Raw genomic sequence first — 15,526 nt, forward strand, 5'->3', positions numbered from 1 at the left:
GATGCTGTGGCAATGGTTTTATCTGTCATGAGCAATTCATGACTCCAGATGTGCCTCCAGATGGTATGCAAAGAATATGAGTTCAGTCTCATCACACAGATTTTTAGTCCCATGTAAACTAAAGAAGGCAATGCCTACCTGTGAAGTGAGAGAGCTGAAGGTATGGTAAAGGTGAATCATTCTCCTCATTTTTCTGGAGCTTTTTGCAGTATTTATGAATTCTGCTATATACAATGAACCACACTGTCTCTGATATATGTACAAATACTATCAATAGTAATGAGAACTGCACATGCCCATGTCAAACACTGTTTCTCTTTCATTGTTTTTTCATAACCTTTCACATGGCATAATTTAGTTAACCTTAGGCCTTTCTTTATTATTAAATGTTCAGTTTATTATTCTACTTAATTTTAAACCAGATTCTTCCTGTATTTAAAGTCTTTTTACCTTCTTATCATATGTGAGAGTCTATTTGGCATTCTGGATTAGAAATATTTTTCTTACAGTATTTCCTCCATCTCACAGTTTGTTACAATCTGGGAGTTTTGGCATTTATTTTATTTTATGAGCAGAGCTTTGAAATGTTGAGTTTTATTTTATTTTGACCCTTTTGCCCAGAGAATTACGTGAGCACTGTAAAAAGATACAAGAAAAATATTTGGTCACATTTTTACCCTATCACTTCTGACGATATCTGTCTTAGTCTAAACAGAGTGTCAGTCTTTTAAGCCAAAGTCTACCCATCAGTGTGCAGGCAACCTTTTAATTGCAGTGGGAGCAGTATATGCATATTGAAAGGACATGGCATAACCTTATATATATACACTTATCTTCTTTTGTAACATAGTTTCTTGTTTGTGTGGCTGAGATAATTTTCGAGTCCAGAGAAAGTAGAAGTGATATTTTAAGAAACCGACTGCCTTTAAGAAACTTTTCTTTTGAGTAACATAATAATCATTAAAGATTAGCAATATCTAGATCCTTGCACTCTCCATCAAAGGCATCTTAGGAATTTTAGAATGACACACCTGAGGTGCTCACAATATCATATAGGCTCTTTAAAACCAACTGCTGCTGGAAAGTAGAAATTATGAATCTGTCATAAACATCAAGTGATGATTTCTACAGAAATCCTATCTGGTTTTGGATGTTACAAGGGCAGCTGCAGTCATGAGATAAGTGAGACCTGCTCAGAGGGTGTTCAAGCAGTTTCATGGTCTCATTAGCTGAGACTCTTTGTGGAGGACTCTGCTGAGGTGCAGAAGATTTCTTCACCAAAAGGGCTGTCCAGCATTGGAGCAGGCTGCCCAGGAAAGTGGTTATTTGATTCTCCCTTCCCAGAGGTATTTAAGAGACCTGTAGGTGAGGTGCTTAAGGACATTGTTAGTGGTGGAATTGGCAGTGCTGGGTTAATGGCTGGACTCAATGCTCTTAGGGGTCCTTTCCAGACTAAGGATTCTGTGATTCTATGACTGTGGTGAGTTTCCAGTTGCTGTGGATGTGACGTGGGTGTGTGGTGATGGTCTCCACAACTGACCAATGCTTTAGGGGTGCTTTGCCAGGCTTGCTTTGCAAGAAGGGAAACAATGAATGAGGGTGATGGAACAGTTTCATCATGGAGAGACAGTTTCCTGTACTTGGCTTCCCACTGCTGTGAGGACAGTGCAGATGGGGGGATTGAGTTCATGAGCACACTGCTGTCAGGACATGTTCAAGTGGACTTCTGGCCTCATGAGAGGGTACCCCACACTGGAGCCAGGCTAATTTGTAACACTAAGGTTCTTTTGGGAACCAGTAACTAGGAGCTGCAAAGAGGGACTTGGCATTCAGCATGGCAATTCATGGGATTGGGAACATGCCTTGGAGCTGGAGTGCTTCTTGGGGTCTTCCAGTGCTTGCAGCTTGGTGGGCTGCTTTGGTCTTTGCTTCTAGATCTTCTGGGGTGTTTTTTTCCAATGTCCTCAGGTTCAGTCTCTGCTGCTGGGAAAGATTGACCCTGGTTAGAGATTCAAGTATCCATTCAGCTCATGTTAGCAGTCCCAGAGCACAGGTCCCAGGGCACAGCTCTCAGAAGCAGCAGTTGGCTCAGAAAGGCACATGAAAGGGGGCCAGAAATCTGCAGAAGGCCATGTGGGACTCAGCAGCAGCAGTGTTGCACTACAGGCCACAGTTCCCAGTACCAAATAGAGTAACTACCCCTGGCACAGCAGAAGCTTCTATTCAAGTCACAGCTCCAATGGGAGGATAAAGCTTTTCAGATCTCAGACTGCAGAGCACAGCTGGTATGCCTCTCCAAGGTTGGAGCAGGAGAAAACTGTCCTCGCCTGCACAAGGTGTGCACTAAATGGGGAAATATTTTGCCAAGACAGGGAGCTGTGGGAGCAAGGGAACAAACTGTACAGAAGCAGGGAGAATAAATGGCATCTTCATAGACATCCTGCAGATGCAAAAGCTTGAACCTGTAACTTCACAGAGCGATGGCAGCCAGAGACCACAGTCAGTTGTGGGAGTCAAGTTGAAAGCCCCAGCCTGGGAAAGACTTGTGACTCCTAGTAAGGGGAGGATGGCAGACCTGCAGTTGCAGAACTGGTTCAGTGTGCTGGTAGCAGGCAAGGTAGAGACGGCCATCCCTGGGGAAGAAACACAGCCTCCTGGTGAGCCATGCATTAGTATCAAGCGGAAGCCACGACTGACAGTAGTGTAGGACTCACCTCTAGGGGTACAGAAAGCTCAATATGCTTATCCAACTTGCTGTCTGAGAAGTCTGGTGCTTGCTGGGAACTCAGATCCAGCATGCTGCAAAGAAACTGCCAAGGCTTGTCCAACCCATGTGCTATTTCTCTTGCTGCTCAAGTACATTGGCAGCATTAATACACCTGGAGCAGGAACCTTGAACATATCAGGAGTGACTGGACAGCTGTGGGAATGAGGGCCAAAGTAATGGAGACCTAGGTGGTGTTATGTCAAGTCTTGCTAGTGCAAAGACTTGGAGAAGAGCAGATGGATTTCACGGGTCAATGTCTGGTTGCACAGCTGATGTCATTGACAGGAATTTGGATTTTATGAGCATAAGACCTGCTTTGGACAGTAGGAACTACTAGACAGAGATGGTAAAAGGGCTCCGCAAAAAAGGCCATGGGAGTATTGTCAGAGAGCAAGCTGCACATGAGCCAGCAGCATGCCTGGGCAGTAAAGAAAAACAACAGCTTCCTGAGCTATGCTAACAGGATCAAGAGAAGTAACTAGCCTTCTTTGCTCAGTACTCATGAGATCTATAGTCATGAAATGAAATCTGGAATGCTATGTCCATTTTCAGACCCCTCTATTTTAGGAAAGACATTAATAAACTTGACCAAGTTCAGCAGAAGGCAACCCAGGTGATCAGAAGGCTGAAGCACTTGCTTTGCAGAGAGGCTGAAGGAACTGAAGATCACTTGGCATAGGATTTTCTGAGCCACAGTAAATGTGTTCTGTCAAACTGTAAGGAGAAAGCATATTGAATCTTCAACCTGCAGTGGTCACCAAGCCAGTAGTTGGATATTGTAATATATTAAATTTTGTTTTCAGTGATATTGGCACCAGTTAAATATGGAAGTTGAGCAGTAAGTGCATTACAGCATTTGACACTTAAAATGAGTTATCCATTCATCTGATGAGTGTCAAACTGACCTGTTTACATATTTCTCACAAAACTATTCTCCCTGACTTACAACAGCTTAAAAACCTGAAATTTTGGACAAATACCCCAAAGAATGCCAAGTCTTTGACAGGCTGTTTAGCAAAACTGTATTTTCCTTTCATATTCTCACTCGCTCATCTACATTCATACTGTCCCTGTACATATGGCTAGACATTTCTGATGGGAGAATTTTTTGTTCGATATGGCATGTCCACAAGCTCTTCCCCACTTTCAACTCTTTGGAATGAAGGAGGGGATACTCCATCTTTTTTACTCTTCTCCGCCTTTTTGAATCTGGACAGCTAAATCTGTGACATTCATTGTTTTGGGTGAAAATTTTGTTAGTTCCTTTCGAGGTTATCTGATTCTCTTTGTAGTGTTTGTCTCAGGAGTCTCTTCTGAACATTATCTAATATTCCTTTTTATGGACAGTCCATGTACCTGCAACCACTGGAGTGGGCTTTCACCTACCATCAGAGCAGCTTTCACTGGTGACAAGCAATGGCTTTCTTGGGCCAAGAATGACTTTCCCCTACATTGCTGTAGCTATCTCTGTCATGGTATAGTAGAGCTCCACAGCAGCATCTCTATCACACTATATAACTGTGCTAATTCTTCCTCACCCCTTCTTACCATGTCAGTTTCATAAAATTAGGAGTGTGAAAAACTAAGTGATGAGACTCAAACAACATTATATACACTGCAATTTACAGTTACTTATTTCAAAAGTAGTTAATTGTCTATTAAAAAAAACCCAAACCAAAACATATACACCTTTTCCTTACAATAATTATTTCCCAATGCTGAAATGTCTGAAGAAATAAAATGTAAGTATTACAGCCAAATTTTGATTTTCTTCTGCTCTTGTCTAGAGAGGGTTGTTGGACTAAAGGACTGACAACTTCTTATTTTCCAACTTTGCTACATCAAAGTAAGTGGCTAATAGCCAGAATTGACAGTAAGCAGTTAGTCCAACCTCTGAACTAAACAGAATTAGTTTAAGCTGTCAGCAGAGCACCAGAGAGTGCACATCTTTCGTGTATCTTATTCAATTAGTACACACTTTAAAAAATTGGAAAAAATTATTGTAAAACTATGAAGACACTGAAGGCTTGTGCTTTTGACATAGTTTTTCAGTTGTCATTACAGGCAGGGCATGTTGATTTTCTATTTAATTGTGGGTTCAGTTAGAAATTCTGGTTTCAGATTTCCCCCTTGGTCACTTAGTTCAGTTCCTACGAAGACCAGCAGAAGGGTGTTCACATAGTAAATATTTTTGCAAAACCTCCATTTCAAATTTCTCTGACTGTCTTAGTGGCATACTTTGGGGCCCTTCTGCTATTTTTAAGGAGGCCTGAAAGGATAGAATTTGGGAACCATGAAAACTCTCTGAGATGCCTGTATCAAAAAGACATGAGAACATGGGGAAGTCAAAACTCCTGACTTATTGTAGTGGTGGAGAGCAGAGTGGCCCCCAAAGGAAGTAGCTCCCATGTGGATGAGGTGATGGTGCTCTTTGGTGCACAAATCCACTGGAGATCACTGCTCATCCCTTTTGTGTTCTTCTTCCCATCCTCCCTGTGCTGGAGTTGAGCATCCAGGGAGTTCTACTATCTTCAGCACAGTCTTCATACACCAAACCATGGCCAAATTGCTCCTTATTGTTCCTCATTTTTCTTCCCTCCTCTGCTGGAGCCAGCAGGACCAGAATTCCTTAAAGCCCAAAGTCTGTGGCACAGCCCTGAAACCACAGACCTATTCCAGCTAAATTTCTGGCTCATTCCTACTTACCAGATCCTCGGTGTGCCTCTTCCAGCTGGTGTGGCAGATTCCACCAGCTCTGTTAACACTTCACAATGTTTCTGGAAGCTCTCAGTTCCAGAACAGAGGAGTGCTGATATAGAGAAAGATGAGGAAATATTTATATAAGCTGTTGAATGAAATCAAAACTCCTTTGCTGCTCTCAACTATGTTTTAACAGAGATTACAACTAAAGACCCAATAAAAACTGTTTCTAATATTTGCTGGTTTATTATACTTCTGAAAGAGTAAATCATAACAATTCTGTTCAGAATCTGCTATTTATTCAAAATGCAGGTCAAACACAGCAAACCAAGCTGCCAAGTGATAAATTTCTCTCTGACACCATATGTTGCAGCTCCTCTTGAAAAAAGTAGCTACTGAAAGTGATGACTGTAGGTGAATACCTTGTGAGCCAGGATACAATATGGTGCTTTGCATAATCACATAGGACAGGGGGAGAAGGGGGAAGTTCCTCAGGATGAGAATGGGCATTTTGTGCTTGGACAGATAGGGAACTCAGCTTTTTCACTTCCTAGGGGCAGTACTGCTCATCCCTCCAGGAAATCATACTTACTACTCAAGGAGTTACTCCTGCATTGTAGAATATTTTGGGAAGTGTAGAGCTGCTGTAGTATCCCTTGTTATATTCACTCCCATTTTCTGTGCAGGCAGCAGCACTCTTTCTGTTATCACATTGTGCTGTAATGAACCATACACTTCTGAAAAAGAGCTCTAGACTATACAGACTAGGATGTGCTTTTCCCTGGATTGTTCCTGGACCCATTGTTTAAAAATTGGATTATTGTTCTTTGCATTTTTTTTGCTTTGGTGGGTCTTCCTGGATTCATTGTGTATTCTCTAGAATGGCAGCTCCTCAATCTAAAATATGGTATATTATCATTACAACCCCAGGGGATAATCAATCTGTTTCACTCAAGAATTCAAGATTTCAAAATCTGACTTCATTTCAAATTGGGCAAAAGCCAAGTATTTTGAAATTTTCAGAAAGAAAAAGAGAAGTAAAATATATCGGTCAAAAGGTTTTAACGGTAGTATTTGTACTGGAAGTAATTTTAATATCTTAACATAAATTGGATAAAATTTGTCATTTTTAAACAGAAAACCCATGTTTTATTTCAGGAACATGCTTGTGGAATAGTTTGAGGCTCTTGGAACTGCTTTTAGTGTTTCTTACAGGAAGTTCACATAAAGCAAATATGGTTTGAAAACATTCTATTTTATCTTATGAAATATGTCTGTTAAGGTGTATTCTCTTTGTTTATTCACTAGACCTTCTATAAACTATCACAAAAATAGAAAGAATTGTAAGGCTTTTTCTGGAGGCTTGAACAGAAAATATGAAGCAGAACCTCAACTGAAGTAAAAGCTTTACTGAACTCTGCCATCAGAATTGCAGCAGTCCTTGATTAGTGTTTTCCACTACATGCATCTGGAATAGCAGGAAGGCTCATTTCTGAAGTGTTCAGTTAGAAAGGCATTTTCATTAGGCAGTTCTGTATGTGTGAACATGTGCCATCTAATCATGGGCATGAAGCTTAGAGTGTAACTTTGACTTCTGTATGGGCACCCTATGTACTGTAAATGTATTTTAAAATACTTGTGGTTTAGGCAGGGCATCTAAGTTATGTTGTGGTCAATATTGCAAATGGGCAGATATTCAAGCTTAAATACTCAGGATTTACTTTTTAAAATTTCTGATGGTCTAATTAAAGCCACAGCTAAAACAATGTTTTGCATCTCAAAATAAAAGAATTCCCTGCAGAACCCAGTAAATATGCAGTGGCTCAAGATGCTTCTACTAAAAACTTAGAGGAAATGAAGACATATAAGGTATTTTGATTCCTAGAAGTACAAACCCTTTAAAAAATACATGTACAACTTTTAGTAGCCTTAAAAATATGTAGTATGCACTTTTTTAGTGCTACATGGACATTTTCCTATCATCTGAATTTAAAGCTGGTTTGCATCAAACCTATAGTTCACCTCTCTTAGCTGCCTGCAGTAACTTCTTAGTAGGGTTGTATGTGGTGTGTGTGCTTAAGAAAACAACATTAGGCTGTGCTATCTGATCTTAACATGCTGTACTGTTGTGGTGAATTTCTTAATGCACCAGGGTGTCCATCAGGCCCCAGATACAACCACAAAGCCAAGCCAGTGACGCAAATCAGCAGCTGATATAAACAAGTTGACACAAACCAGAAACTAAGCTAGCAGTAAACCTCCGGAGATGCTTCTTTTTTCTCTTCTCTTCTACTTTTTTATTTTTTCCCTTCTGTTTCTTCTGAGGTTTTTTTTTAGTAAAGCAAAACATTTCTCAGCAACTGAAATCCTTTTCCATTTGTCTCCAGCTTCACAATTAACCTAAATTTGGCTGTGTGATGTGCAAGTTTGTGAGAAGGAATGTGATGCAGCCTGCTTGTAATTAGTTTATAGACAGACTGTGTGTCCTAGACTTAGCATGTTTGGTGATTTTTAAAAGCACCCCAATGACATCTTTTCCCATTTATATGCCATTTAGTAATTCATAAGAATACTCACAGAAGAGACCATAGTGATTCATTTAAGTCCTGTAAGTTTTTCTTCACCTCTCTGCTATTTGGTGACTAAGTGTGTAAAATCACGTTCTTTACAGTTAGAAATATCTCTCTCAGTTTCTTTCTTTCCAAATTGTATCCTTCTTTTAAGGTTATATTTAACACTCTATTGTTGCTATTCACTTCTCACTCCTAAGCACAAGCATCATCTCATCTGGATTTACAGCAGGCATGCTTTGCTACTGTAGTTACTGTGGCTACATGTTGTGTTAGTAGCATTACGTGTGAATGCAGCTTTGAGTAGCGGAAGTGCTTTGTTCCATGAGGCACCTTGTCCTGCTTTCCTCCTCCATTCAGGCAAGTAGGGTCTTCCAGCCCATATACAGGTCCGTTTGTGTAAATGCATCTGCAGCCAGGCTCTGCCGCTGCAGCGCTGCAACCCCCTCACCTGGCAGACACAGCCAAGCCAGCAGGAGTGTGGGGGAACGTGGTCAGGACTATCCACCTCCTCTCTTTTCCCAGAATAATTACTGTTTAGTCTGCTGTGTGTTTTTATAAAGTCATTCAGGTACCTTTTTCTGTATAAAGAAATAAGTCATTATTAAATGTGATTATAACACTATTTTCAAACATTTTGTGACTTTTACTAAGTAAATTCCCTCCTGGAAAGCTGTGGTTTTATTCTACACATTTTTTTTCTGAAGGTGCAATACTCTGAACTTACTTTGTTTTATTCATCTCCAAGTTTTGGTTTCACTTTAAGAGTATGGGACAAACAAAACAGAAAACACAACCTGATCCTAAAGGCTGACAGTATTTAAAGTCATGGCAGTATGAGATGTATCAGAATTCCCCATTCTATTTCTGACTGACACTCTTGTTTTAAATGACATCAGTTTAATTGATCAGCCTTTGTTTGCAAACTAGAATAATTGTATTTACAAAACTTAAAGACTGTACATACATGAAATAGCTATCATTCATTACCAAAAATTCTTTCTAATGAAAATGATGTCTGTTAACATATAAGTTACAGTGGAAAATAATGCTTGTCTCCTGCTAGGGAAATGCATATATGACCATGCTAATGTGTCTCATCAGTCTACAGATCTGTTCCTATTAAAGGGATAATCAATAGGATGTAAAAGGTCTGTTACTCAGAGCTTCTGTATCATGTATCCAAGCCTGCTGGAAAATACAAGAGAAGTTGTCAGTCAGGCCTCCTGGAAGTGAATGTCTTCTTTTTAATGGTTCAGATAATACTGTATCAGGAAATTGTTTCCATATGTGGCACACACATGTTAGAAAAAAGCAGGATATTTTTGTGTCTATTAATAGAGAGATGTCATCTACTGGATATTGCAATTTACTGAAGAGTTCCCAGGGTTAGTTAGGAAATGCTAGCTGTTGTTGCAATTATGACATTTTGCAAAATTGCTTTTAATGCTTTCCCACAAAATTTAGCTTTCTAACAGAAAGTGGGCTGATATACAAAAGACAAGGAAACAGAAGTTCATATGTCTTTTTTCTTATGACTCGTATCCACTAAATAAATTACAGATAATAGTGCCTGCATTTTTTTATTTTCTGTCATTATTGTCCCTTAATCACAATGTAATACAGAAGACGATGATAAATACGTATCTTGACAGGCAAAAATGTGGAGTCTTGAGAGGGTCTGTAGACTGAGACTGACATTTTTTTTCTTTTCCATCCAACATTTATGGTTTTATTATCAATTTAAAAAAGATCCTCAACAAAAAAACTTACAAGAAACTAAAACTTGAAGCCACTGCGATTATCTCTGTTCAGCTTTGGGAAAGGGTTCCAGGGACTAAAATCTAGGTTTACAGATTATGTATTCAAATTCAAAAATTCTTTTCTACCTAAGCACGTATTTTGCCTACTGCACAGTTCATTGAGGTATTAGTAATACACAGTATGGCACCATCTATTTATTGAACAAAATAATAACATTATCCTCACTGTGTTCTTGCTTTCAGCTCGGGATTTTACATTTTATCTATTGTAAGAAGTGCTCTTGCAATTTGGGGGGAACTTCTTGTGAATCAAGAAATTTTTTGTGTGTGTGGACTCAGCTGGATGCTGTCAGGCTCCTTTGTCAGACAGAGACAGTGCAGGAACATCGAGCTTCAGGCCCTCAGATGCAGATGAGAGGACATTGAAACTCTGGCTGGGTATAAGCATGGTCAAACTAGAGTTGGTGTCTGCAGAGACTAAGAGTGGCCAAATCATGTCCTTAAAGAAAGGACAGAGGGAGTCTCATCTTGAGCTGCAGTTGTTGCAGTTCAACTCTGTAACGGTGTTACTTCAGAGTGGCAATAGCAGCAGCACAGTTCTCATAGGCAAGGCTCTCACCGAGCAGCCCAAGCAAAATCCACAGTAATGGGTGCTGGTAAAAAGCCCTATAATGTGTGTGCTCATCCCTGTTCTGCACGGTCCTCATCTCCACCTCTTGCAGCTAAAGGAGAGGTTGTGTTGCCAGTGGACTCATGGAGTGGTGACAGGATGGGGTATGGAGCCGAGGGTGGTTACTCTGCCTCCTCTGTGTTCAGTCTTGCCTACAGCGATGAAAAAGCTTGAATTGTCCTGACTTACAACAATGAGGTAGCCACATCCTTCATGAAGTCAGTCTTCTCCAAAAGCTCTGCTTGGGACAGTGGTTTGAATGTGGAAATCCCCCAGACAGGAAGACAAAGAAATGACGGTCTAATGCAGAGTCTTAAAAATTGAACTGCTGGCAAGCTCCAGTGCATGGGTGGAGGGGCAGCTAAAAGCTTTTATCTAGGCCATCTTTTGACAGCTGCCCTCAGCACAGCATGTTTGGTCATTAGGGACAACACACCTCCAAATGCAATACTCAAGTCAGTGGAGGTATGTGACCGGTAGGTAAAGCTTTGTAAAGGGAAGGCCTGGTAAAGTCATGGCTCCGGCCTGTTACTTGGCCTAAGCAGAAATGGACTGCGGGAGAGTGACTCAGCTAGAACAGAGGAAGTGAGGAATGCTGTGGGAATGCCTCGTGCCCGCACCGTGGTGTGTGGTGGTTGGTAAAGTTGGGTTTGTTGTGCCTTAAAACGATGTAAACTAACAACCAACTAATAGCATAAAAAGGCCGGGTTTTTGTAAATAAAGGTCCTCCTTTGCGCCTGCCTGGGGACTCCTCACTGCTCCCTAGCGTTACAGAGGTACAGCAGGGTGTCAGCTACTCCCTGCGTGAACTGGCCCAGCCAAGAGGCCACCTGCAAGCAGCTGTGTAAGTAGGTGGATGGGCTGCGGAGGGTGCCGTGCTCAGGGCCACAATTGCAGAAGCTTGTCACACCCTGTGCTGACTTATCCAGGGAAGCTCTCAGGCAGGAAGCATAGGAAAGGCAGAAAAACAGAGATAATATTTTTATTATAATAGGGACTCTTTGTGGAGCCAGCCAGGAAAGAGGAAAGTATGCTGCATGGAAGGCAGATCCCATGATATGGAGGAGAAACTTTTGGCAGTATTAAGGATGGGTTTGGACTGGGTTTCTTGTCTCCCAAGAGTCCTATGATCTCACCTGAAAAAATGCCCAAAATTAATCCAAAAACCATCTACAACAAGGAAGCACATGCACATAATGTCTCAACCTCACATGTTCTTGAAGGATGAATCCCAATAGCAAAGTCCCCAGAGGCTAAAGGGAGGACATGTATACGGTCAGCCCTTGCCTGGAAGTCTGGCCTGGGGGACATACAGAAAAACGAAGTACAGTAAATATTCTAGAGCAGTCAGGGGAAGCCAGACTGCAGTCTGAACAGCCTGCAGGGATCAGGGGAATACTGACAGTATGCAGACCTAATGGGACTGTGTCTAATACAGTCTGAACAGTCTGCAGCTGAAAGGACCTTATCAGGACTGCCTGACAGGATTTGTTACAGGCTGGGAGATGTGCTAATGCCGTCTTGCACCAGGGACATTATTCAGATGACAAATTATGCTGTTAAAATGACAATCTGTAACAGTGTTATTAAAAGGTTTTTAGAGTTGTATTTTTGTGCAGGACTTGTATAAAGTGGCAGAAAAAATGTACATTGTAAAATTCTGCATGCTTGTGGAGTGGAAACAATGTCAAATGTGAACATGAACAGCAGAAAAATGAAGGAAATGGACCAGTAGGAGAGTACAGAATAGGGAAAGGTGCTACATAGAAACTTAGAGAGAATGGAACATTTCCAAAGTCTAATTTGGAAGCAATCATCCAGATTCTATGTTTTTCTAAATCTGGTCAAAAATATCTGAAACAGTGGACCCTTAAAACCCTGGGGCAGAAGTGTTCAGAGGCTTTTTTGTAATCTATGCTAACTCATACTCATTAGTATTTCTGGGCAATACAAATTGGCATAGAACATCTTGTATGAATATGTCTTGTTCTAAAAAACCAAGCTAAAAACTTGATGCGGTGAAATTAAAATTATATGAAATGTTTAATGATTGATTGAAATTTGGCATGTAAACTCATTAGATTTAAGACATTTTAGATAAAAGTGATACATGGGATAGTTTCATATTCTCTCAGAATATATACCCCCAGTGTATATTAATGGCATTTTAAGGTAGTACATTTAACATAAATTAAAAAATAATAACAGACTTGAAATTTACAATGTAGAATGGATTTGCATAAGGCAGAATAGTCTAGAATTTATGAGGATTCAAGATAGTTTAAACTAAGAATACAAAAAGGCTTTATAAATGAGGTTTAGAAAGTTAGGAAGAGATTCAATTTTTGCACTTTTCTATAATCTTTTATTCTGAATCTGCAGCAGATCAGCTGAGTGCTACTGAAAATAGAATAGTAATCACAGCTCCTGCTCTGACCACCTTTTCTGATTTGGTAAGTAGGTTCCTGTGTTCTGTGTTCTTCCTCCAAAACCACTTTATGACTGAAAATCTTTGAATCAAATTATTTGAATATCAGCCGCAATTACAAAGCTCTTCAGAATTTTAAGGAGCTTCCTTTAAAAATGTATTGATCTGGTAGTGCTGCCTATCTTGAGTGGTTCTTTCAGTGGAATGAAGACAGGACAGAAGTTTTGCCTGTACTTGCTGCTTCACTGCAGCTCTCCACAGCCTGCATTACCTTCTTTCATCAGTGACTAAGCCTAGCTTAGTCTTTTTCTTAGAGATACATAATTCTCTTAAGACCCAATCTAGCTGCTTTTGTGAGAGTTTTCATCTTCATGTTTTACAGTCATAGGAAATGGTTTTACTAAGCTATCTTTACCAAATCCAGTTCCTAGTGTGGGTGCCATCAAGGAGCCACGGGAAGATGTAACTCTGTAGGAGAGTAGTAAAGATATCTATAGGATTACACAAGTAGGAAACCTGTGGGGTTGTTTTGTTGGGGTTTGGGGTTTTTTTTAACGCCAGTCTATCACTGTATTTAAAAGAAATTAAGCTTGGGGTTTTTTAAATTATGGGCAAGAATAATCAGCTTACCAGAGCCACTCTGGAGTTTTAAAAGAGCTCAGATATTAAAATAGTGAATTAAGAACTGTGTGTAACATGCCACTTGTAGCAGTTACTCTGTCTGAGGAGGTTAAGGAGGAAAATGTGATAGCGCACTTTAGAAGTCCTTGAGTGCTCTGGCAACTTACAGACTCTGTCTTCATTAACAGCATTCCCAGCAAAATCTTTATAAATTGTAATAATGAATAGAACTAATACCCAACACCAAAACCCTTTTGTTGAGGGAAGCCACTCCTGCTGATGTATTGAGCTTCTTAGAAAGAGTCAACAGCGTGTGGATGATGGTGGTCCAGTGAGTCAAGCATACTAGTATTTAAAAAAAACAGTGTTCACAAAGTCCTTCACAATGGTTTGTGAAAAGGCAAGACTTCTGCAGAAGAATATAAAAATAGATCCTTTCAAGGACAATGGTCAAATTATGAGTAAGTTTTCATGGTGTTGGGAGATTTCCATTGTAGTCTCACAAGAGTACATTCTGGACAACTGTGCAGCTATTCATAAGGAGAATTAAAAAAGTGGAGGAACAAGGATATGTAGAAATTTTCCAATAATCAAAATTCGTTCAGGATGGCCAGAACTAGGGCTAGTTGCCAGAGGACTTTGTGATCGTTAGCAGTGGGTAAAAAGATTACTTGTGAGTCTTAATATCAGTAATGTACAAGGGTGGGGGGAAAACTCAATTATGTTTGCCAAGCAATCAATTTTAAGTGAGCATACTTTGAAGGAAAGACTTGGACTCCTTGGGCAGGCCTCTGACAACATCAGCTCACATATTACTATCCAAAGCCAAGAAAAGAATGAGGAAAGCAGCGGAGAATAAAATAAACAGAGTCATTACACCACTAAATAAATCCAGGATATGCTCACATCTTGAACATTACTTGCAGTCATGGTTACCTCATTTCAGAAAGTAGATATTAGAATATAAAGTACAAAAGTAAGGAGTATGAAGTATGGTAAGGAGAATGGAACACAGGGAGTTAATAGATTAGGAGAAATCCCTCTGGTGTGGAAAAAGACCAGAGGTGAGTTGAGAGGAAAAAGCATAATAAAATCACGGAGAAGGTGCGTAAGAAATCATTATGCACTTTGTAACACAGGAACTCCGAGAGCAAAACAAAGGAAGCACTCTTTCACACAATGCATAGTTAAGTTGTTGGATTCATCACCTCAAGATACTGAGGCCAAAAATACGATTGTTTTCAAAATGAAATTTAAGATTCATATTGCCAGTAAACATAATGACCCAAATACGCCTTCTGTCTCAGAAGGTCCCTTACTAGATTGCCAAAATCCTTTCTAGAGAAAGGATCACTCTGTTTGTCTTTTTTATACTCCAAGCAACTGCTGTTGGCTGTTGCCAGCATTACTTTTGGCGCCAGTGTAGCCACTCTGCTCATGAATTCTCTCATTGCTAATTGAAGTTGAATACCTTTTGAGTTTTGAAACTTTTAATCAAGGATTTGAAAACTGCAGTTCGCAGAGGCCAAGGTTTCATATACTTAATGGTAAAGTTTGAAGGATTCTGCTTATCAGAATAGGTATTAAAAGACACCTGTGAGAAATCTAGTCCCTTGAAGCTATTGCAAAGTAAAGACATGAACCCCTGTTTTAAAATGTTTATTTATTCGTTAAAGCCTATTTTAAATATCTGTATATAGACTTGAAAATATTTCCATTCAATGTTTATTAATAGTTAGGGCTTGTTGTAGCCATGTCAGATAAATAGTATTGTTTTACTACGTACTTATGAGGGTCTTCAAATGATAAAGCTACTGAATTCTGCTAGGAATTTTTGTGTCCCACAATTTCAAAAAGTTTTCAGGCTCAGATGGGTTTGTGTAATGATCCCCATTTGAGCTGGGGATCTGCAGAGAACAGGAACTCTCATGAGACTGCTGGTATTTCCTGTTTCTCATCAGAGCAGAAATAGAGTAGCAGAGGAAGAGCTCTTCTCTTAGCAGTGTA

Source organism: Aphelocoma coerulescens, chromosome 3 (genome assembly GCF_041296385.1).
Source record: "Aphelocoma coerulescens isolate FSJ_1873_10779 chromosome 3, UR_Acoe_1.0, whole genome shotgun sequence".
NCBI classification, from domain to species: Eukaryota; Metazoa; Chordata; class Aves; order Passeriformes; family Corvidae; genus Aphelocoma; species Aphelocoma coerulescens.